Here is a 24,931-nt window from a genome sequence, read left to right on the forward strand (position 1 = left end):
TAATGCACTGATGTGCTATTGTTTTTTTTTTCAGATCATTACACAATAACGACCCATTTGTTTTGGTTCCAGAAATGTATCTATTGAAAGAGAAATAAAAGACAAAACTTGACTCAAATGATGCACATTTATTATTAAATAAAAACCCTTTTTTTAAATAAAACAAACACTCATCAAAAACGTAATATGTTAAACTTCAAGTACCAAAAAATATAATTTTTCTAACGTATGATTTTCCTGTATTCTAGTGCACCTTGGAGTTTTTTTCTTACACTTAACATAACTTAACGAATAAAAGTCTAGCCACGCATTCATTCATTCATTATAAAGAAGTGGACCTAAAAAAACGAAAAAAAGACGAAGAAAAATGCGCATTTTGGTGTTGTTACTGACTATTAGAACTTCACATGATTTATATAGGAGTGGGATATCGATAGGGACGAAACGTAAAACCGCTCTCTGGCTCTTCTAGGCTTAGTAGTGACGTTTTACCAAGCCCCCCCCCCCCCCCCCATGGAGTAATACATTTTGACACAACGCAAAGCAAAGCTTGATTGTGTGAGTATTCGCAATTGAGCGTAATTTTTTTTAAATAAATAATATCAACTTTCGAACTCTACTGCATAGAGCTTCGACATGGTATTTAAAAGAGAGCGATTCGTCAATTATAATTCCTAAGTATTTTATTTTGCTAGTAAAAGCTATGTCCGGACATGTACAACTTTTACTTGCAGGATCTTTACATTCGTGAGCATATAGCATAAAAGTTTGTGCTGGGGTTATTGTAACCTGATATGATTTCCGAATTGCAAACTAAAGAACCTGGTCTATTGGATTCATCATTAGATGATTCACTTGAGCTGCTGGAGCTTGACGATAATGAACTGGAAGTTGTTGAGGAGCTCGAGGTATTACAAGCGGGCGAGATAATATTTGTTTAGCTTATAATCTAATCTTCTCTTCACTCTGATCAGATAAAACAGGAACAGGTACCTCCCTATCTGAAACTCAACGGCTGGTGCTGTCACCACTGACGGCTCGTTGTTGATGATGCAACACTTGTATTTTCGACACTTTTTTCCACGCTCCATTGTTGAACAGAGTGTCTGGATTCTTCTGCGGTCCCTTCCAATGCCTTTTCAAGCAACATAAGACCGCAACCCCGCTTCATCTGCCAAAAATAAATAGCAAAAATAATTCATTCAACAATAGTGCATTATCTAAAAAATAAAAAAATATCTTCTTAAAATATAGTAACTAAATGAATTGTTAATACATTTATTTTAATTTATAATGTTAATTAGAGTTTTAAGGGTAAAAACATAGTATATTATGAGGTTTCAACAAAATAGAGCATTAATTATATATACCATCAATAGTGTATCATTTAATTGATTTTCAGCTTTTAGGAACAATACAGAAGCATTTTGAAATAATACAAAAATCTTACTTACCTTCGTCAACAATACAGAACTATTTCGAAATAGTATCAAACACGTTTGTTTAAGCACATTCACGAACACTGAATTAAAGCTAAATAACTCGGAGTAATTTTCGTAGTACAACCAACAACACATATTATTACGAAATAATTCACTGTTGCAGAAGGCTTTACGTGTCGATCCTAAGGCAGACAAGTCGCAACTGGAAATAATTTTGTGTTCGCGGAATAATTCCGGCAGCACGTCTTCACCAATAGAGAGTCACTGCGCCACCTGTGGACATTTTTGTAGATATAAATACGCCGGTCTTCGTGACTTACGCGGCAATTTTTTGGCTATTCAGTAATAATACAAAGTAAATTTTGAAATTTTCGACATAATACAGTGTTGTACTGGGGTGCGAAATGTCATGGCATTTTTTTACTTGAACAAAAAAAGCAAAGGACGCTAAGCCCATGCTACCGTTTACGTTTTGAGCAAAATAACAAGCGAGGACTTCAAAATAAAGCCGCATTCTCATTTATCTGTCGTGTTGTGTTGTGATGCTCTCTGTCTCTCTTTCTCTTTTTATAGCTTATGATGCGACACAACACTCTGCAGCAGATAAATAATAATATGAACGCAACCATTATGAAATGTATGAAACCGATTTAACGTTTGAGTCACGACAATGTCACGACACAAACACAACACGACATTTTTACCCGCGTTTACCCGCGGCTTCACCAAGCATAATCATGTAATTTCGGGATTTCGTGAAAATTCAACGTATTGTTATTATTATTTAACACCCTAAAGTTACTTACATTACTTTTTTTTTATTTTCTGCGCAACATTTTAATTTTCTTATTCTTAGCATTTTACTAATTATTAGAAACCTTATCAAAATAGTTACGTCTTTAGAGTAAGTAGCAAACAATAAAATATTTAATTGCTTGTGCAAGCGCACCTCTTTCCAAGCCATGAAAATAAAATAAAATAACAAAGCACTTCATGTCCTAGTTCTCTGTACTGTGTCTTAGTTCAAAATCTTGCAAATTAAATAGGGTTAATTGACAGGAGAAATATCGCTAGATGGCGTTAGTATCGTGAGGTCCATTCGACGTTAAGGTCTTGCATGCAATGAGGGCTATCGTTTTTTGTCTCACTAGATGGCGCACTGTTGCTTGAGGTTTTTAAGTATGGCTTGCAAAGTCTGTTATTACGGGCGTGAAAACAAAGTTTAGCAAAGCTTGTGTTATGGGTACTAAGCAACGGATTAATATAATTATATAGATATATACATACTTAAATACATAGTAAACACTCAAGACCCGAGAACAAACATTCGTATTTTTCATACAAACATCTGCCCCGACACGGGAATCGAACCCGGGACCTCAAGCTTTGTAGTCAGGTTCTCTAACCACTAGGCCATCTGGTCGTCCAAAGTCATACTAATGCCATCTAGCGATATTTCTCCTGTCAATTAACCCTCATTGTGTCCCACTTCCAATCACCAGCAGGGCTACTACGAAACTCGAAGTTCGTGTCGTGCGGTCCCTTTTTTTTATTCGACTGGACGGCAAACAAGCAAGTTGGTCTCCTGATGGACAGATATCTCCACCACCCATAGACACCTGCAACACCAGGGGGCGTTGCCAACCTAGAGGCCTAAGATGGGATACCTCAAGTGCCAGTAATTTCACCGGCTGTCTTACTCTCCACGCCGAAACGCCACAGTGCAAACACAGTTGCTTCACGGCAGGATTAGCGAGCAAGATGGTGGTAGCAATCCGCGCGGACTTTGCACAAGGTCCTACCACCTGCAACCTCTGACACTTATACTGTTTAATACGAGAGCGAGAGGAACCGCACGACACGAACTTCGCGTTTCGAGATTCGTAGTAGCCCTGTAGCTCAGCTTTAAATTAGATTAGGTACTTACCTACATAGTTTAAATGTAGTCATAGGGTCCACGGTACGCTAGCTGGCAAGGGCACAGGCCCTATACCACGAAGTGCAACACTCGAACTTCGTATGTTGCCGTCCCGCTGACGCTTATGTCATTTAATACGCGAGTGAAAGGGACGGTGCGATACGAACTTCGATTTGCGAGTTTCGTAGTAGCCCTGCAGGTACATACAATCCGTCGCACGCGATGCGCGCAGTTATCGCTGCTCATACTATTTTTATGGTCCTTAGGTTGGGGGTTAGGGGTCATACTTCATACGGTAACCAGCGAGGGTACATAAGTGACATTATTATGTTTCAACTTGTTTCAAATTTATTGACATATTAAGAAACTTAAAAATAAACATAGGGTCCCCGCGTCCTCCTAAAGTGTCGCAGTCGCGTGCAGTGTCACTCCGTGCCATCCTTGGGGCACTCGGGGCATTCGCAAGGCGGGCATATCGTGCTGGGCGGTGTCGACGGTTCCGTCACGTACCGCTCCGGAGTCACCTACAACACGTTTCATCATCATCATCATCATTATCAACCTCAGTATCATCATCACCATCACCAATATCATCATCAACATCAACAACCTAACTAGCAGTCTACTACTGGACATAGGCTTCCCCTGATGAGCGCCGTTGCGCTCTGCTGGGCTGCTACGAAACTCGAAGTTCGTGTCGTGCGGTCCCTCTGACACTTATACTATTTAATACGAGAGCGAGAGGGACGGTATGACACGAACTTCGAGTTTCGTAGTAGCCCTGCTGTCCTCGGCTCGTATCTAGCTTTTGCCAGCAGCCTTTCCCAGATTGTCGCTCCACCTGGCCGGAGGGCGTCCTACACTAGGTACGTTTGCCGAGACGCGAACTCCACTCAAGAACTCATTCGTTTCGTGTCATTAAATTCTGATAGATTTAGACCCTGTTTTACCCCTCATTTATAAAATTTATGGAATCTCTTTATTTTTTCGGACAAAACAATCAGACAGACGGAATGATACATAAATTATATGTACATATACAAATAAATAAATAAATTATATAAAAGAGAGCATCACGTTTATCCATTCCATAAATTATATCAATGAGTGGTAAAAGGGCCCTAAATCTATCAGAATTTTATTAAAAAGTTATCCATCATCACACAAAAGTGTGATACAGCGCCATCTACCGGCGAATAGCGGAACTATTCAATTTACAAAGCAGCCTGAGACTATTTTAGGCATGTTAGTTCTTTACCTAAAAAGCATAAATACCTTGTAGCAATTCACCGAATCGCATTTCACTCGAACTAACCAAATTTCAATAGAATCATGTACTTGACGCAATTTTTTCGCGTAGTTTTTTACATTAATATAATTAAATTGCTGTTTTCCTGTAGTATTTTACCCTAGACGCATTTCGCCGCGCTCGATGTTTGCTCAGAAGTCTAATTAATTTGACACGTTAATTGATGTTTGTACTTAAAATACATACACGATCGAGTTGAAATGGACTAAAATTTATAGCGACAAAAAAAATAGGCGATTGTGACATAACGCTATAATTAAATATACGATCGAGGTGAAATGCCATTCGGTGAACCGCTACTAGGAATTTATGCTTTTGAGGTGAAGAACTAACAAATGATTTTAGATGTTTTAGAACCTACAATTTCGGCATTAAAAGTCAAATTTAGTTTGTTTCTATTGCTACTCCTTTAAAAGCTATTTGGCTAGCATAATGGCAATGGCACACACCATTTTGACTATTTTAATACCCCTACTCCATCGCCCGACTTACTATTAAAATCGTAATGAGGGCTATCGTTTTTTGTCTCACTAGATGGCGCACTGTTGCGTGAGGTTTTTAATTATGGCTTTTCAAAGTCTGTTATTACAGGCGTGAAACAAAGTTTAGATTAAAATCATATTTAACACACCTTAAAACCGTACCATAAAAATATCGAGCATGCCACAGTGTTGCATAGTCCCCGTTTTGTTCGGAAAAAGGCAGGACAAAGGTTTCCGAAAGACAAAACTGTCTCAAAACACAGACATTCATTGCCCCGGAACGCATATTTGCCATAATTAATTTCAGATATTGCAAAATATTCATAAAATTATTCTAATTATAAATAAACCCGCGTAGCTCACCCAAAAACCATGAGATTAGACATTTCGTAGACCTCACGCTACACTAGCGCCTCTAGTGGCGAATTCATACGCGATAGCCCTCATTATTTTGTTACTATGTCACAAAACGCCTAACCGAGTCCTGACCCCTCCCCTCCCTCAGAGCCCCACCCACCCCTTAGTTCCCACTTGTTGGGCGTCGGATCCGTTCCGTGTCGGATGTCAGTCATTTATAGAAAATCGTTGTCGATGTCGGGCGGGCGTTATTCACGCCGCGTGAATAGCTCCATATAAAATTGTGGAACATCCGATTTTTTTTCATTTTAAGCAAAAATGATTATTTATTTATGAACATTGAACAATACAGGTCCAACTAAAAAAAAGGTATATTAGGTACAATAAAATTAAATAAGCTAAAACTATAATAAATCTAAAAATGGACCCTGCGGCATGGTACCAAAGATGCTGGCAGCATTTCCCCGTTGGATCGCAAGACTGATGCGTTGAGCGAGGAAACTGCCAGCTCTTCGGTCTCCTGTGGTATCTCTGAGTCTCTTTAAAATCCGGGCGCGACATCCGACAAGCTCTTAATGTATTAGGTAATTGATGGATGACTTGAAAAACTCTTCTACTATGAAATGGAGTAAATCAAGTTCTTTACCTTTATTTTAGGAAAGTGTATGTTGCCATACTTTTTAAAATTTGACAGTGGTCCTCGGGTCAGACACATGCACTGTAAAATAAGTTTCGTGTTAAAACTCTGTAGGACCCTGGTGTGGGACACTACATTCACCCTGTGCCTCGTGCTCGTACAAACTAGGTACCTACTTAATACAAAATGGCGACCTTTGCTTTGAACACCGAAACGGCAAGTAGAAGGGTTAAGTACCTACATTAAAAATAAACCCCAGCCCTTGCGCCTATCGTATTTTTACTGTAATTTTTATGATATGCAAATAAATAAAATTATTCAAATAAAATCTATGTTTCAGTAAACCAAACTTTATCTGTCGGTACTTTGAAAACCGTTTTACTACGTGACAGTTGCAGTATCGGGCCCAAATCCTCAAGCGGCAAGTAGGTCCTCATATCATACTTATTGGAATAGTTTGCGGCGCTTGCTGTTGAGGCTTGTCGAGAGGGTCGTGGTCGCTCAGCCTACATGAAATCCTTTTTAAGGTCCCTGACGCTTCTGGGGACCCAAAAGCTGGCTAGTACTTTTACCAGCGGATCTCACTAAGTAGGTACTAACTACAAGTATTACTTCCTACTACTTACTAGATTTTTTTATTATTTTTCTTTTTTTTACAAAAAAATGGAAAAGGTCAACTTATTGTTTAAATTTTATCGTATCCTTTGTGATACTCTCGTATACTTACACCAGGCTATAAAAAAGGAAATTCAAATTAAAAACTGATCACATACTAGATGGACAATTATTAAAAACAAAGCTTTATTTTAATTAATAATAAAATGGTCAGTACGTACTATCTGAAAAGAAAAAATAAAGAATTAAAGTATACTTAATAATTATAATGTTATAGACGTTTCATTCGCAAATCAAATTAAAATAAACTGTATAATTTCAAATAATCACCGTCGCAGGCTGAAATTAACAAAAAAAATATTTTTACATATTAAAATATATTTTTACATATTATTATACAGATCCATCTAACATAATGCCGCGAAGTTGCATTTTTCTTATGCAATAAAACACTTATACTCACATTAGTCTGTTAAGAAAACATAGCTTTATTAAAAAAAGGTATCTTTTAGAAAATTAACCCTTAAAATGCCGCTTTTCACATTTTGATCAAAATTGAATAGAATATAAACATTTATAAACCTAAAAAAAAAACTGAAAAACTTTTACAAGGGTGTTCAACACATGTTTAACCATTGGCTGCAATAATCTGGATTAGTTTGTAAGAAAGAAAATAAATGAATGCGGCTTAATATTGTAACTTTTAGACACTAAGGGGCTGTTTCACCATCCATTGATTAGTGTTGACCGACGGTGTGATGCCGTCTGCGTCTATTCGAACAAAAAATGAGACGGCATCACACCTAACCGTCAGTTAACACTACTCAATGGATGGTGAAACAGCTCTTAAAATTTATATTTCAAATTCCAGTAAGCTTTTTGAAGTGAATACTTACGTAGTACTGAAATAATTAAAAAAGATATCTGTGTTTTATTACAACTAAAATTCACAACTTTCAACAGTTTTTGATTCTTATTTATGCTATTTTTAAAAAAGTTTGTTTTGTATAAATAATTATAAAAGTCAAGTATTACGTAGTTAACAGGATATTTTTAAAATATTTTTTACTTACTGTGTTCTAAGTGAAAATAAGAATATTTTTGTTAGTTCATTCTTAGTTTATTTTAAAAACATTAATTTACTAGTTTTTTTTAAATTATGTATGAACTTTTTACTTGTAACTTACCCATTGCTAAAAGTTATTTAAAATACAATTAAAAAACTGTTTAAAAGGGTCTTGAGAACAGACAGCCATATAGAGTTACATTTTATAAATATAAATCTTAATACATAGTTATGTTAAAACATTATACACACCTCAGACTGTAAAGAGGAATAATTCATTTTAGTTTTCATCATTTATTTGACAAAACAGATTACAAAAAACTCAAAGAGAAAAAAACTTCAAAGAGCTGAAGGGTAGAAATGTGAAAGCTTAGTTTTTTTTATTAGAAAATCAAAATTAGATTCCATAAAATAAAATGAAAATTAAAAATTACGTGAGTAATTTTCTAAAATCAACCGTAAGAAGGGTAAAACTTTTAATAGTTTTGAAATAAGAGAACTGAAATGAAATATTGCAGCTACTAATTATAAACTAAAATGTTTTTATGTATGTATTATATTTCTGTATAAAGAGGTAAAATTTATTACTAACCTTAACCTTATTCAGGTTACTACGAGTAATTACAGTAACGGAAACTAAATATTTATATCAGTATATCTATTTACATTATTATGTAATTAGCCTAAACTTAAAGTACATAAAAAGTAAAACCAAGACTAATAATTAAATGCTAAATATTTTTCATTATTTTGACATCAATACTATTCGATCATATATCATAACAGCTTCACAATGCAGTTTTAATTAAGTGTTTTATAACCAGTTTCATCACACATTTTTATCCTGTTTACTTACCCTCTAAGGGATCTTGAGGCATAATTAATTTTNAAGTCTTACACAAATTGTTGTTAATGTTCAGATTCATATGTTGGCGCCACTGTTTCCACCGAGCCTCCTCGTCTATGAAGAAGTGACGTCACATCCTATCACCGACAATGCTGCCATCTACCGAGAAAATTGCGCGACGTTTATGTTGGCAGCAGTGGCCGTTATGAAATCGTTGGAGGGAGAAGACCGCGAAAACATTATATAAAACGTCGGGTACTGCGGCTCAGAGGGCTTTTTGGATTTGTATTTGTCTGGCTAGCTCAGCGTCCGTGGTCATTAAATATATAAATAAAATAATAAGGAGATTTGTTTACCAAGGTTAATTGTTGGTATTGAGTGTGTCAAGGTTCAGTGAGTATAAAAATAAATGATTGAAATAACAGCGTTGATTACTTGTGTGATTCTACCTTGCAGATTCCTTACATCAGAAGTGCTAAATTGGAACTCGTGCTTGCAAAATGGGCCGAATGTCTCGCGCTCGAGAACGAAAAAGAAAGTCAAGAAAGCGTGCACGGTCGTCCTCAAGTTCTTCAAGCAGTACGTCAAGCAGTCACACTCCGCCACCGCCTCGAAAGAAAGCACGAAAATCAGTTGATGGTCAGGTAACGGGTTGCCACAATATGACTCTCAATTCCATGATACCAGAATTTGACCCCCTTTGTGATAGAGTAGACAATTGGCTTAATATTGTAGATTTACACGCTAAAACATTTAATTGGAAAGAGCACATAATTATTTTTCAAGCCGTGAATAAATTTAGAGGAACTGCGAAAATGTGGTACGATTCGTTTATAAAAAATGAAAGTGGGTGGGCTTTATGGAAATGGAAGGAATGGAAGGACAAAATTTCTTACACATTTCAAATAAAACGAAACATGTTTAACCTTCTGAAGGACATAATAGACAGCAGACCTGTCCCTCAACAGTCCCTCTACGAATTCCATTTCCAACAGAAATGTAAGATCGATAAACTAAATTTAAATTTTTCCGACAAAGATGTAATTTCCATAATAATAGGAAACATAAACGATTCCAACCTCAGTGCATCGGTAGACGCTGGGAACATACAATCATGCGATCAGTTAGCATCATTTCTTCACGGTCGTTTTCATAACGCCTCCAGTTCAAGTGCCGCCCCTGTTTTTGAACACAAAGCGCATCAAAATCAGCTATCATTTAAAAAACACGAACTTGGTAGTTTAAAATCAGAGCAGCCTAATAAAGTTATTATGCATAGCCAATTGACACCACCCGCCAAACTAACTAAACCAATTAGTTGTTTTGGCTGTGGCGGTAGTCATAAGAAACACGAATGTACAGAAATTTGTAACCATTGTAGCAAAAAAGGCCACTCTGAAGCTTTTTGTCGAACAAAAAAATCTGGTGAACTAAAAAAAGAAGTAAAGTTTGTCACATCGGGTGAAAATAAAAATAAATTTTACAAAAACGGTAGTATTGGGGGTATTTCGCAACAAATGTTTATTGACATGGGTAGTGACTGTTCCATAATAACTCAGGATTTGGTTAAAGAATTTAGCTTCCCCAAATATAAGCTCCCAAATCCTATCCACCTGCAAGGTTTTACGAGTGGGTCTACGATTTTGGTAGACGAATACGTAACGGCTCCTTTGACATTTGATGAGATAGAATTTAAAGACGTTAAGTTTTATATTATGAATTCCCTGTCAGGTTGCAATATCCTGATTGGCAGAAATGTGACTGAAGATCCATCTGTCATGTATATAAGAATAGGAAATACGCTTAGATTTCATAAAACCTCGGTTATCGCTGCCGTCTTGTCTAACGAAACAAAATTCAACGTAGCTGACAAATATCAAAGTACCTTAAAAGAATTGTTTAATAAACATCCTGAAACTATTTCAACGACTTTAAATAGCTTAGGTAAAATTAAAGACTTTGAAATGGACATAGAATTGGATTCTAAGAAACCAATACATTCTAGACCATACAGGTTGTCCGAACCTGACAGAATATCATTACGTAGAATTATAGATGAATTACTCGAAAATAATATTATACAGGAAAGTAAATCTGCTTATGCGAGTCCTGTCTTACTAGTAGATAAAAAAGGAGGCGAAAAACGTCTCTGTGTCGATTATAGATCCTTAAATAAAGTGACTATTAAAGAAAAATACCCCATGCCTCGCATAGAAGATTTGTTGGATAGGTTAAAAGGATGTAGATATTTTACTAGCTTGGATATGAAAAGTGGGTATTACCAGATATGTGTAAATAAAAATTCTGTTGACAAGACTGCATTTATAACCGAGGATGGTCACTACGAATTTTTACGCATGCCATTCGGCTTATGTAACGGGCCCTCTATTTTCCAACGCATGATGAACTCGATTTTGGGCAATTTAAGATTCAAAAATGTTATTGTCTATTTAGATGACGTCCTCATTGTTTCAAAAAGTATTGAAGAAAATTTAGACACATTGGAGTTGGTATTAAAATTATTCAAAGAACACGGGTTGACATTAAATTTAAAAAAATGCTTCTTTTTATTAACCGACATTACTTTTCTTGGCTATGATGTGAGTAGTGAAGGTATAAAGCCTACACCAAAGAAAATAGAAGCCATAAAACAATTCCCAGTCCCAAAAACGGTTCATCAGCTTCGTCAATTTCTTGGGCTAGTTAACTATTTTCGAAAATTTATTAAAAATTGTGCAATTCTAAGTAGCCCCTTGACAAAACTCTTAAAAAAAGGCCAACGGTGGCATTGGACGGATGAACATGATTCTACCGTCAAACAATTAAAAGATGCTTTAACTTCAGACTCAATTTTGGCTATATTTGATCACGAAAAAGATACTGTTTTATACACTGATGCAAGTAGAGAGGGCGTCGCTGGAATATTAGTACAGGTGCATGAACATGGTGAAAGACCAGTTTATTATTATAGCAGACAAACAACTAACGAAGAAAAAAGTTACCATTCGTTTGAATTGGAATTATTAGCGATCGTATCATCATTACAAAAATTTCGGTTGTATTTATTAGGTCACAAATTTAAATTAGTAACAGACTGTAATGCCGTTCGATACTCACTAACAAAAAAAGAAGTTTTGCCGCGAATTGCCAGATGGGTTCTATTAACCCAAGAATTCGATTACAGTATAAGTCATAGACCCGGAAATAAAATGCAACATGTTGATGCACTTAGTCGAAATCCAACTTTTACAGGCGAAATATCGGAACAACAAATTATTTTGTCTATAACTGAGGCTGATTGGCTTTTGAGTGTTCAAGAACAGGACCCAGACATAACTAAAATTAAAAACATTCTATTATCAGGAGAGGCCGACGAAAATAAGAGTGTTTTTAACGATTACGAACTTCTTGGGCATAAAGTATATCGACGCACTGAATTGGGTCGTAGGTGGGTAGTTCCAAAAAAATGTATATGGCAAGTGATCATGTACAATCATGACAAAGTCGGTCATTTTGCTGTAGAAAAAACATTAGAGAGAATTAAAAGTAAATATTGGTTTCCAAAAATGAAAAAAGTGGTTACTAAATACATAAAAAATTGCCTGCAGTGTTTGTACAACAAAAATAAAACCGGTAAAAAGGAGGGAAAATTGTTTCCCATCCCTAAATATGCGCGTCCTTTTCACACCCTACACGTTGATCACGTGGGTCCGCTTGTTAAATCGTCAAAAGGAAACTGTCACATTCTGGTATTGGTAGACTCGTTTACGAAATTTGTTTTTATTTATGCGGTGAAGGACACAAGTACCGCGTGTGTTATTAAGGTATTAGATAACTTGTTTAAAGTATTTGGCAACCCGAGGAGACTTATCACTGATGCGGGATCAGCTTTCACGTCCAAGGCGTTTCAATCGTACTGCAATGATAAAAATATACGTGCACATACTATTGCCACCAGTATGGCCAGGGCGAACGGCCAGGTAGAAATTTACAATAAAACTATACTTGAAGCACTACGTTCGCTGGGAGCAGAAACAGACTATACGCACTGGGACGACGTCTTAACGACATTGCAACAAGGTATTAATAGTACATTACAGAAAACGATAAACGCCACGCCCAGTGAAGCATTTTTTGGGTACCGTCTTCGAATGGAAAGTGATATACTGTTACCAGATCATGATGATATCGTAGATGTCACCAAACTTCGACATGAAATGGATGCAAGGATTCAGAAAAACGCCATGGAACAAAAACAACGTTTTGATGCAAAGCGTTGCCCTGCCAAAAACTACGAGATTGGGGACTTGGTTCTCATAAAGGTGCCTAGCAAAAACAATAATGGTAGTAGTACTAAACTACTGCCTATTTTCAAAGGACCTTTCAAAGTGTCGAAAATCCTTGGAAAAGACAGATACCAAGTAGTTGATATGACCGGCAGTGAACGTTCAAATAAGAAATACACAGGTACTACTTGCGTTGAAAATATGAAACCCTGGATCAGAATAGCTGATTGGGATGTGGATGTTGGCGTAACTGGTATGTAAATTATTTTTACTTCAATGCAACACTTATTTTATTTAAAAGGTTTACACAAATGAATTTACTCAGGTTTCAGCATAACTGCAGTTAAATAAGCAAATAAGGTTTGATAGGTATCTATTTATGAAACACATAGGCATTTACTGTAATTCTGGTTTTGATTGTAATTCTATTATAGTTGTTTCTAGGTTACTCAAAGACCATTACAAGTGAGGTTCGACCTCGAGCTTGTAATGAGTTGAGCTTTATCTTGTATTGTGTTGAGCGGTTAAACTGGATAGCTTCAGCTATCATGTGGACCAAGAGTCTGAGCATGCTGGTTTGAAGTTGGGAATCTCGCTCACTGTGCAAGCTAAAGCTTTGACTGGGTATTCTATCAGCAAAGTGTATTCAAAATTATTTTATCAATGCTTGATAAATGTAAATGGTTTTTAAAATTATTATAACGACTGTTGTCTTTCAGAAGTTGGTGTGCCTGGGGACAGACACAGTGCAGGAGGGCCGGATGTTGGCGCCACTGTTTTCACCGAGCCTCCTCTTCTATGAAGAAGTGACGTCACATCCTATCACCGACAATGCTGCCATCTACCGAGAAAATTGCGCGACGTTATGTTGGCAGCAGTGGCCGTTACGAAATCGTTGGAGGGAGAAGACCGCGAAAACATTATATAAACGTCGGTACTGCGGCTCAGAGGGCTTTTTGGATTTGTATTTGTCTGGCTAGCTCAGCGTCCGTGGTCATTAAATATATAAATAAAATAATAAGGAGATTTGTTTACCAAGGTTAATTGTTGGTATTGAGTGTGTCAAGGTTCCGTGAGTATAAAAATAAATGATTGAAATAACAGCGTTGATTACTTGTGTGATTCTACCTTGCAGATTCCTTACACATATGAGTATGACAGATGACAGAGCCTACATTATTTCTACTTTTGGCCACTATAAGCGCTGCGATAGATTTCATTTCCCCCACCTAGTACTACAGAGCTACTTCCGGGATTGACATTTACACAACGTGAAAAGGATAGCGATAAATAAATTCTATGTAAATGAAGTCTCAGGCAACAGCTAGTAATTAATAAGCTGACCCTACTAATTCATCACAAGCAAATCATTACGAAACGGCCTTTCGATATCAACCCAGCTTCAGTGAATATTTACACAAGAAGTAGAAATAGCCATTAACTCCCCGCTTAAAGGCATTAATGTAGCGGTTCTATTGAAAACGGAACGTTTTCATGTTTAAAAAAAAAGATGTGGCTATTTCCAGGTCAGGGTATTCATTTGTGCACCGACGTTCCGTTACACTCAAACGTTGTAATAGCTGAGTTGAAGCGATTTTGTGAAATACACGTCCGTTTAGAAAATTACCATGGGCAATTGTTTCGCTAATAGCGTAGCGTTTTATTGCGAATTTCTAGAATTTACTAGGACTTATGTATGACCATAAGTTCTTATACCCAAATGGTTGTCTGGAAGAGATCGATTTTAAGCAATAAGACTGCCTATTGTCTACCCTGAATCTAAGTGTTTATATTATAAGTTTTTGTACTGATTTATGATGTGCAATAAAGAATATTTGTATTTTATTGTATTGTATGACCCTAAACACACGAGTACCTAAAATATAATTACCTCTTGTTTGTCGTATTTTGGCTATGAGTGAAATCACGAAAGTTCAAAACGTTAGTTAGGTATTTATTCGTTTTTTTTTTTTTTGTTTGGCTGGATGGCAAACGAGCAAATGGGTCTCCTGATGGTAAGAGATCACCACCGCCCATAAACATCTGCAACACCAGGGGTATTGCAGACGCGTTGCCAACCTAGAGGCCTAAGATGGGATACTTCACGTGCCAGTAATTTCACCGGCTGTCTTACTCTCCACGCCGAAACACAACAGTGCAAACACTGCTGCTTCACGGCAGGATTAGCGAGCAAGATGGTGGTAGCAATCCGGGTGGACCTTGCACAAGTCCTACCACCTGTTTCTATTATGGTAAGCCGTGGTGGCCTAGTGGTTTGACCTATCGCCTCTCAAACAGAGGGTCGTGGGTTCAAACCCCGGCTCGCACCTCTGAGTTTTTCGAAATTCATGTGCGGAATTACATTTGAAAATTTACCACGAGCTTTGCGGTGAAGGAAAACATCGTGAGGAAACCTGCACAACCTGCGAAGAAATTCAATGGTGCGTGTGAAGTTCCCAATCCGCACTGGGCCCGCGTGGGAACTATGGCCCAAGCCCTCTTGTTCTGAGAGAGGCCTGTGCCCAGCAGTGGGACGTATATAGGCTGGGATGATGAACCTGATTGAGCCCATTTCACAAGCTTTTATTTAGTTTCACCCGTCCCGTTGTCTGTCTGTTAGGTCAAATCTTGCAAATTAAATTCGACCAACTTCCAGTAGTCGGATTGACTTGTTTGGTATACTTAACGTGACAATACAATAATCTAGTAGTGACATTGTGGTAGTCCGGCCAGGATTGTCTCCACGGGACGGAACTCTTCAACGGTTAATGGCACCGACTTGAAATTTGGTATGCAAATGTAGTTTGGGTGACATTACCAGCAAAAAAAGTTTGTATTAAAATGTTTTCATTCTGCCTTAAACTTATATACTATTAACTGTGAATTTTTAGGGTTCCGTAGACATCGTAATTTATTTGAATCTCTCTCTGTGTTTGTCTTTCTCCCTCTATTTTTAGAGTTCCGTAGCCCAATGGCAAAAAACGGAACCCTTATAAACGAAACTATAAAAACTATACTGTTAAAACTTGGTAAGTAGATGTAATTTGTGAACCGCATTAAGATTTTCACACAAAAATAAGAAAAAACAACTTTTTTTTCATCAAACCCATACGTGAGTGAGGTTTCTGATATCATTTTTTCTAAACTGAATAGTTTGCGCGAAAGACACTTCGAAAGTGGTAAAATGTGTGTGATGATGATGATTTTATGGGCACAAATCCACAAAAAGTTAGGATCTATGACAGTTCTAAGGCAATTCCTTTATTTAATTATAAGTATGTGTATCACAGATGTCTCCTAAGTTACGGGGACAGAATAACAACACTAAAGAGTCCATTGACACATTTGCGCATTTTCGTCGCCAAACTGCTTTGTATAGCCTCGTAAGACCCACGTCAAATTTTGTTAGATTTTGAAACTTGGGGCTGTTTCACCATCCATTGATTAGTGTTACCTGACGGTTAAAGGTGATGCCGTCTCCGTCTATTCGAACAAAACAAATACCAGTCAGTTAACAATAATGAACGGATGGTGACACAGCCCCTAAGTGTCAGTAATGCCGTCTTTTCGTCGTAATTTGTCCCCTGGAGGCCCTGGAGCTAGACTTTCCGAGCTTCAAAAAGGTTCTCTCAATCTAATTACCTTAGTGCCCATCAGGATATCTTATGTAATAACATGAGGGATCAGACAGATAGACAGGCACTTTCGTGCGGGCCATCCTTCAGCATTGATGACGTCATTTGTCTAACTGACCCTCGGCCGATACGTGAACTGCTGAAGTTTTGGTGCAAATTCGAAACGTAGGCGTTTAATGTGATAAGAAAGAAATAAAGATTTTTTTTTTCGTGACAACATGGAAAAAATATAATAAAAAATGAAATGATTTTTTTTTTTTTTTTTTTTTTTTTATTTGACTGGATGGCAAACGAGCAAATGGGTCTCCTGATGGTAAGAGATCACCACCGCCCATAAACATCTGCAACACCAGGGGTATTGCAGACGCGTTGCCAACCTAGAGGCCTAAGATGGGATACCTCACGTGCCAGTAATTTCACTGGCTGTCTTACTCTCCACGCCGAAACACAACAGTGCAAGCACTGCTGCTTCACGGCAGGATTAGCGAGCAAGATGGTGGTAGCAATCCGGGCGGAACTTGCACAAGGTCCTTGCACAAGGAAATGGTTCATTTGCGGAATATGGGTAACGTCATCATCATCATCATTCCAGCCTATATACGTCCTACTGCAGGGCACAGGCCTCCCCTCAGAATAGTAAAGCTCGTGGTAAATTTCAAATGCACATGAATTTCAAAAAACTCAGAGGTGTGAGCCGGGGTTTGAACCCACGATCCTCTGCTTGAGAGGCCGTAGGTCAAACCACTCGGCCACCACGGCTTACGTATGGGTAACATAAGATTTTATAAATATGATTGCATTCTACCATACTCTACCCATCCTACCCATACCCATTTCCATACCCATACCTTCTTACCTTCTTACCTACCTACCTATCTCTACCTATGTCGCGAATTGGTGCCAAATTAGCAAACTGTTGGTCTTGCGAAAAGAGCTAATCTTCCTTTGAGACCATCAGGTCATCCATCATACATGTAAAATACATTAAAACAAAGTGAAACCGACACAATTTTTACTGACTGGCTGACAGACCAATCAACTCAGTCTAGATGTCGGCGGCCGATCGTAAAATCCGCCAGATCACGAAATTCCTAGGCATATCATGAAACGCCGCCATTTCATGATATGCCTAAAAGTTGGCCAGGCATATCACGATGTTCCTGAGAAATAATACGGCAGATCGATTAGAGCAACGCATTCGTCGATATTCCTAGCTCTATACCGGGCACATCGTAAAATAGTTTCTTTTTTGGCCACTGGTGGCGCTGCGTATGCAATGGCGGCCGTGACCAGCTGACCGGCCGTGTTTGTTTACCGCGTGAAAAATGTCGGCGTCACAACAAAATGATCTTTGAACCGAAAATAGTGATTGAATTCAAAATAGAAGTGCAAAAGAAGCTTTTGAACATCAGCTCCATTCTTTGTATGTGAATCAAACGGATTCTGGCACAATGTGAAAAAACCATGGACGTCTGCCCGTATTTTAGAGGTTAGTATTTTGTTGTAGATCGATTAGAGCAACGCATTCGTCGATTCGATATTCTTAGCTCTATTCCGGGCACATCGTGATATGCCGAAAAGAAGAAAAATTGCGGCGTTTCATGATAAGCCTACGAATTTCATGATCTGCCTAAACTGGCCAAATCATGAAATGGCGGCGTTTCATGATATGCCTAGGAATTTCATGATCTGCCTAAACGTCATGTCCCTTAGCCAATTCATGAAATGGCGGCATTTCACGATATGCCTAGGAATTTCGTGATCTGGCAGATTTTACGATCGGCCGCCGACATAGATACAAGGACTAGGAGCTTCAAATTTTGTAACGGGATTCCTTTATTAGCATTTGTAGACAGACGAGCACTCAACATCATTATTTAAGCGCCTGCCTAGCTCTTGTCGGTGTAGTAATCGCTATTCCGATTAAAATATCAAAATTATGATTTTCATTTAATATTTTTTTTAATCAACTTTCCTTCTCTTCGAATAAATATGTAAAATCACTGAGGCAGATCACAAATTTTAGAATGTATCAAAGGCATTATTTGAAAATAAATCCGTGAATGAAGGAATGTTCAGCTGGCGCAGTCATTTCAATCACTGGCAGAGATACTATTTTCATTTATTTCTATGGTGACGCCGTCGTGGGTAAAAGCTAGTTATTTAAAAGATTCAAAAAATATTTTTATTAGCGAACGCTTCCGCTTCTGCCTTGATTGCATTAGAAAGATAAGAGTCACGTCTTAGTATTTTATTGAGACAGAAATACCAAATCACGCCGTCACTTTCCCTCTTTCTGAATAATTCGTTTCCTATACTTTTTATGTTTTCGTATGTGGGCGGACTAATGGACGTTGCTTGTGTATTTTTATTTTGGTTAGTTTATGTCAGTTCTAGTTCGAGCTATTTTCTGATAAAATTGAGATACTTTCTAAATGGGTATCGCTTTATTCTGTTGGAAATTTTTGAAGCTCCAATCTATCGTCATGATCATCATCATCCTACATCCCACTACTGGGCACATCAGAATGAGAGCGCTTGGGTATCTGTGGTTACTTATTTATTCCGAAATACAGAGGACCTGTATCACTACTTTTTATTAAGTTCCTGCTATTTTCTCACTGGTATAAAAAAGTGACATGTACCTAAAATAGCAACTTTGCGACCCACTTACTTACGTTTTGATATGTGTTTTTGATTGATTTTGATTTAGATGTTGCTAAGCTATTGACATACTAACATTTGCGATGAAAAAAGTATGATTATAATTTACTTTTTAATAATTTGAACTTTGTTTTGAACTAGACGACTATGAAACTACAAAACTGGTTTCAATATTATTTCGCTGATAGAAAGCTGTTACTATCCCATCATCATCATCCCAGCCTATATACGTCCCACTGCTGGGCACAGGCCTCCTCTCAGAACAAGAGAGCTTGGGCCATAGTTCCCACGCGGCCCAGTGCGGATTGGGAACTTCACACACACCATTGAATTGCTTCGCAAGTTTGTGCAGGTTTCCTCACGATGTTTTCCTTCACCGCAAAGCTCGTGGTAAATTTCAAATGTAATTCCGCACATGAATTTCGAAAAACTCAAAGGTGCGAGCCGGGGTTTGAACCCACAACCCTCTGCTTGAGAGGCGATAGGTCAAACCACTAGGCCACCACGGCTTCTACTTACTATCCCAAGTTAACACGAAAATTTTATTCCGCAAGAAAGAATTGTCAGAATTTCTTATAAAACTACCCTAGAACAAGGAATTTAGTTCCCGAATGGCATTTAACATAAGTCGTACAATGCACACGAGGAACCAGTTAGCGTGTGTAACACTGCTAACTCACAGCGACTGAAACTCACGTAGTAACGGACATCAATATCCCATAAGTGAACAGTGGACAAGATACAGTAGAACTGCAAGCAGACAAATGTTCACATGGGAGTACCAGATCAGGGATATCGTTTAATTATTACCAAAACCGGGAATTATCACGTTGACAACACTTATTACCTTTCATAGAGGTGAGACGTATTTATAGGTTTTTGGAACAGGTTTATTTGGCTTGGACGCGTGAGTACGCGTTCCCGCCCGCGATTCTTTTAGCGTACGAGTATTTAAGAGTACGGCGGCTGACAACGTTCCGCCAACTTGAAAACAAGCATGATACGTGCGCTCACTGCGCTCGTCGCGCTTGGAACTATTCGGAAAACGTCCGGGAACTTCGGGTTTTCGGGATCGACCAACTCGCCCTAGCCACTGCGCGATGAATTCCAGGAAAAAGGAGCGAGTTATCATTTGTTCAAATAACACTTTTAGCATGAACACAAAAAGGTCCAGTTTCTTTTGATGCCATTTCGGTACTTCGACATTCGTAATACTACTAAAACTAAAACTAGCATATACCTACGGTGTATCTGCAATCACGGGAGCGCATTTACGGGAATCATTTTGATTCGGCAACGAGTCAATTGAGTTGAGTAACTAAGTTGAGTAAGTACTCGTAGATACTCGTGGACCTAGTCTTTGGATCTAGTCTTTTTGTGGACGCGTACTAGCAAGACTCAGTCCGCGTTGTGCCTAGTACGTCTCACCTCTACTTTCAACCACATTACAGTGGCCGTGGTCCCGAGTAGTCTCAGGGCACGGGTCGGACCTTTAACAATGGACGCTTACTTTGATTTTTGCAGTGGGAAAATGCGTTACACATAGCTGTAGTTTCTAGCGACATCTAGTTGTCACACAGAACAACTGCGACGTAATATCGCGCTGTTTCTCAACTTGGATGCACGTCCGATGCCCACTTCGGCTTCGGACTTTGCCCCCAGTCATGAAGACCTTGAGAGAGTGAGTTGACACCAGGACACCCCCGGGCACGATTGTCTGAGCTGGAGTTTCAGCGTCAAAAAAGGGGGGGGGGAGGTCGAGATATTCCTCACGGTACTTAAGTTAAATCATGTGGTATTCAAGATAGATTGGTTTCATTGTAATTTTGGCGTCAGTTTAATTCATAATTCTGATTAGAAGATATTGTGTAACCTTCACGGACTCTCGGACTGATGGTTCGGACTGATGAAAATTAAATTTTAAATGTCGAGTGTGGTGCCTGGCCTACCGCTTCCGAACCAATGTTGAGAACTCCGCGTGCCTTAGGAGTAAATAGGGCTGGTGCGAGTCGGCGGCTTGCGAGTGTGGACACCCGGAACAGACGGCCCACCACATGGTTCTGGTACGATTACTAAGTTCGATGGACACATAGATGACCTTAAGATGCTGTCAGAGAAAGTCGTGGAGTATTTTAAGAAATCTAGATTTAAGTTTTAATTTTTAATTTTCATTTGTATTTCTTAAACAGTTTTGCAGTGACACGTATCCCATACGATAAATAAATACATTTATTCAATAATATTCGTCAATCCCTTTTTCATTACTTTAAGCTCTGAAAATAGGTATCTTTAGGGATGTAAGTAAATTTAAAAATCGAATGATGCTCCTTTGTATTCACGAACTGGTAAACAAGGAGATTGTAATGCGTAATACTTACCTCCAAACCTCCATGCTGGCCAGCAGTGCTGGCTGAACGCTCCAAAGCCCAAAGAGCGCGAGGCCATTAAAAAAAAAACAAAAGACGGTTTGACGCGATAAATGTTCTTCCGCTCTGTAACAAATTGCGTATACATACATTTATGATGGTTTTTCTTTATTTCCTCGCATTTGTGATGAAAAGTAGTGTTCAACTCGAGTGATAATGAATCAATTACACCCGCGAACTATAAGCACCCTCGCTCGCTTTGCTCGCTCTTACGCCTAAATATCTTGGGTGTAATTGATCACTTACAACCCTTGTTTATCAATCTGTTATTGAATGACAGAAACAAGAATGATGAACTGAAATGACGCCAGAATGAGCTGGTAACTGATGTCACGGCGTGTTGTACGATCGCGTATCTTTTCACGTCATTGTGTTCGACTATAACAATGAATCTTTGCTTGACACCCTACACTTCAGTCGACTAGTGACCACGGCCGCCTCCATGTGTCCGAAACCTCTGGGCGATCTCCATTTTTTTAAAAATTTGGTTCTACTGTCACTTTGCTACTGTTGAAAGTACGAAGCCATTGCACGTGCCCGAACGCTCCTCGCCACCTTGCTCGCTCAAAACGACGTAGTGAATATTTCATAGTGAAAAGTGACATATTTTCCATATTTTCTTCTTGCGACTTCAAGTTTGTGTCACGTATTTGAGACACTTTACACAGAATATCTTTAAAAAGTACGCAAATACAGAATCATCATCATCGTGACCATATCAGCCGTAGGACGTCCACTGTTGGTAGGCCTTCCCGATAGACCTCCAGTTGCTTCGGTAGGAGGCAGCTTGCATCCACCGCGAACCCGCGGCGTTAATCAGGCCATCCATCCATCTAGTTGGTGGACGTCCTACGCTGCGCTTGCCGATTCGCGGTCGCCATTCGAGAACTTTTCGGCCCCAACGGCCATCTGTTGTTCGTGCTATATGGCCTGCCTAATTGCATCTTATTTAATTAATGCATTTCAACGAGTAATTCGGTATAGAACCCTGTTGATAAGATAAGTAAATGAAGTGCCATAGAAAAGAGACGGATACATAATAATTGTTTTAAAATTAATGCGAAATATTTATCAGATTGTTGGGTGCGTCCCACGAGATATAACTACAAAATATCTAATTTCATATAAATAACGTTCACAAGATATAATGAACGTTAGCTATAACAACAAAAAGTATAATGTTTTAACGTATAACGCCTTAATTATATGACGTTATTTTTATATAACTTCAATTTGTATAAGATTTATATGGACTTATTTCTTTTAACATAACATACATATGAAGTGTTTCATAAAGGCCCTTTCTTCCCGTTTGTTCAACACTCCTGGGGACCCAAGAGCTGGCGCGTACTTATCCCAGCGGATCTCACTTGCGGTCCAAAGGGGTAATGCGGCCAGAATCATGGGAACCCTGCCACAGGGAGATCTTTTAGACGGGGTTTTCTTTTTATAATTTTTATTTTATAGTAACATCTTAGATATATTGGTTTCTTAGGTAAGTTTTCTTTGTCTTCTTCTTATTAGTATTATTTTACATAAGTTATATCACTCATAATATATAATAATATGTGTAAATGTTAAATTATGTGGCGGCGATTTTTCTCGGAACAGAGCGGAAAAAAATAATGGCTTGCTTGATTGTTTGCTTTTATCAAAGTTTTTAATGAATTATAGTTTTAATTCTTAGGTGTTATGAACATTATACGATTTGATCGTTATATCAATTGATATTATATATAAACAACGTTATACCTTACAAAATTAGATATTTTAAAATTATACTTTTCGTTCGTTATATCCAGTAAACGTTGAATATTATATAATGAGTTCTTATATCTTGTATTACCTACCCCAGATTGTTGAATTCGTTTGATCGAAAACTATAATATTTACAAATATTCATCGGAATTCTTTATTCAAAATATAACATCGATCGACACAGGCTCACGTGGGGACTAGTGGGAGAACGCTTTGTGCTTGACGTTGGGGCGGAGAATGTGGTGCTTCTCTTTAAATTAAAGACCTATCTTTATCTTTTGCAGGTACGGTACGAGTTAAATCGGTTCGAGTAGGAAAGGAGTGGGAGAAGTGAGATCATTTTTTAACAAAAAATCACGCATTCCGTTTTTCCCAAATCTCAGAAATACTGTATTCTGTTTTTATAACTCAGCGTAACGTGGTGTGGGCGGTAGATGAGGCCAAATTTAACGATAAATAATAATATCTTGTGAATATTTTTACGATTTCATTATTATAAATAAATAAATTGAATTACCTATAATATAAAGGGCGGATTTTTTTTCTCTCGTCTTAGGCGGCTGACACCCACGCTTCACTGTTGATTTAACCTCGGGAGTCTTGAACATTATAAGATTTATAAGGTAAATGTATAAGAATAGCAGCCGAACGTACCTAATAGATTTGTCAATAACAAAATACCAAAATTACATAACGGATGCCTTAAGACTAAAGTCTTCGACGTGGTGCTTGACTGGCCTTGAGTTGGGTTCGACTGGTATTGGGGGAGAAAGTCCTCGAGTGATGACCGCAAACTGGGCGACACAGAATTTTGCACACGGCTTCCTTCAATCGCGAAGGCAGAGGACTAATCTTGTCATTTTTCCACAGAAAAAACGAATTCTGAAACAGGAACGAAGTCGCAGACGGAAACTAGTATAAAACAGGCAATCGGAGAGCCGTTGATATGAATGTCCTATTTTAAGCCGCCAGAATTGCTTCCATGTTTTTCCGTTCACCGTTACGACTCAAAATATCCAGTATTTTTCCAATACACCAACGAAAAAACTAGAATTATTCCATAACACAGCCCAGGCAGATATGACTCGATGAACCTTACGTACTTTCCAATCCAATTTTCTTAATAAATCGACTTTGTATCCTCATTGGCTCAAGTTATATAATGTAACGGACGGTCCCATTGTGTGTTCTATGCTGAGGACATAAATCAGTTTTTCCCTCGTCAAATTAACCCAAGGTCTCAGCTTACAAAGGTTTAGGATTGTGATATTTGGAAAACGAAGTTCGCGTCGTGGATATGGCTGGAAGTGGCTCCTTTTTTGCTAGAAAGGACTTATACTTACTTTGTAAGCCGGCAACAGACCAATGACTCCTTGAGTTGTTGGTATTCATAAGCGATGGTGATCTTTTTCATCAGATGACCGCATGCTCGCGTATTTATTTCTTTGTATCATCTCCCAGCCATATTCGTCCCACTGCTGGGCACAGG

At 38.2% G+C, this 24,931-nt stretch overlaps 1 protein-coding gene across 3 annotated transcripts in view; it reads left to right on the forward strand.

The window, feature by feature from the left end:
• LOC141443957 (fatty acyl-CoA reductase 1) overlaps positions 1–24,931 on the forward strand; it is a 97,075-nt gene that overhangs the window by 49,237 nt on the left and 22,907 nt on the right. The window lies entirely within an intron of this gene.

The sequence above is a fragment of the Choristoneura fumiferana genome, chromosome 28 (genome assembly GCF_025370935.1).
Source record: "Choristoneura fumiferana chromosome 28, NRCan_CFum_1, whole genome shotgun sequence".
Taxonomy (NCBI): Eukaryota; Metazoa; Arthropoda; class Insecta; order Lepidoptera; family Tortricidae; genus Choristoneura; species Choristoneura fumiferana.